We start from the raw sequence: 1716 nt of genomic DNA on the forward strand, positions 1-1716 counted from the left end.
GCAAGAGTTTCCCCGATGCTGCCGGGAAAAACGCTCCCCGGGATGGCCGGGTGAGATGACCCGGCGGCCCGCGACGGGTCATTCAATTCCATGCCCCGTCAACATAACTCCCGATGTACTGTTTGCTTTTTCGGAAGAAGAGATCCATCCCCCCATCCTCGGCCAGCCAAAAACGCTCCAATTAATGGCCGGGTGAGATGACCCGGAGGCCCGCGACGCGTCATTCAAATCACTGCCCTATCGGCTACAACTGCTGATGGGTGGGATTAGAGGCCTGCCATGGTGGTGAGGGGCGGCGAGGACCGTGAAAGCTAGAGTTTTTCAGAGGCTGCCGGGAAAAAGGCCCCTCGGGTGGCGGGGTGCGAGGACCAGGCGCGTCATTCAATTCTCTTCCCTATCAACTTGGCTCCCGTTGGCGGGATTGGAGGCCTACTGTTTGTTACAGGGCTAAAATCGTCAGGGGAAGAGCTGACGAAACAATGCTGGTTTGGATGCAGGGGGTAGTGTTGGAATCGGCAGCGCGGACAAAATCGGCAAAGTCGACAAAAAAGACTGTTGGTCTGGACATCGGGGCAGCGGCAGCCATGCCGACAGGGGGGGAAATCGGCAGCACAGATTTGTGCAGCTGCAGGTTCGTCGGGGAAATCGGCAGCGCAGATTTTTCGATGAACATGGGCTGGAAGATGGACTGTCCAGGCCAGGCAGGGAAATTCGTCAAGGGGACACGCTGACGAAACAGCGCTGGTTCAGGCACGGCGGGCAGTGTTGGAATCGGCAGCGCCGACGAAATCGGCAAAGTCGGCAGAATCGGCAGCGGGTGCTGGCGATGAGTCTGGACGATTTATAGTCCAGGGCTTGATGGAAAAGACTGTTGGTCCAGACAATGGGGCAGTGGCAGCGCGGATTTGTGCAGCTGCAGGTTCGTCGGGGAAAATCGGCAGCGCAGATTTTTCGACGAACAGGGGCTGGGCGCTGGACTGGCCGGGCCAGGCAGGAAAATTCGTCAGGGGGGCACGCTGACGAAAACAGGGGCTGCGGAGTGGAAAATCGGCAGCGCAGATTTTTCGACGAACAGGGGCTGGACCGGCCGGGCCAGGCAGGAAAATTCGTCAGGGGGGCACGCTGACGAAAAGAGGGGCTGCCGCGTGGAAAATCGGCAGCGCAGATTTTTCGACGAACAGGGGCTGGACGCTGGACTGGGCCAGGCAGGAAAATTCGTCAGGGGGCACGCTGACGAAAAGAGGGGCTGCCGCGTGGAAAATCGGCAGCGCAGATTTTTCGACGAACATTCGTCAGGGGGGCACGCTGACGAAAAGAGGGGCTGCCGCGTGGAAAATCGGCAGCGCAGATTTTTCGACGAACATTCGTCAGGGGGGCACGCTGAGGAAAACAGGGGCTGCCGCGTGGAAAATCGGCAGCGCAGATTTTTCGACGAACAGGGGCTGGATGCTGGACCGGCCGGGCCAGGCAGGAAAATTCGTCAGGGGGGCACGCTGACGAAAAGAGGGGCTGCCGCGTGGAAAATCAGCAGCGCAGATTTTTCGACGAACAGGGGCTGGACTGGCCGGGCCAGGCAGGAAAATTCGTCAGGGGGGCACGCTGACGAAAAGAGGGGCTGCCGCGTGGAAAATCGGCAGCGCAGATTTTTCGACGAACAGGGGCTGGACGCTGGACTGGGCCAGGCAGGAAAATTCGTCAGGGGGGCACGCTGACGAA

This window comes from Populus nigra, chromosome 2 (assembly GCF_951802175.1).
Source record: "Populus nigra chromosome 2, ddPopNigr1.1, whole genome shotgun sequence".
NCBI lineage: Eukaryota > Viridiplantae > Streptophyta > Magnoliopsida > Malpighiales > Salicaceae > Populus > Populus nigra.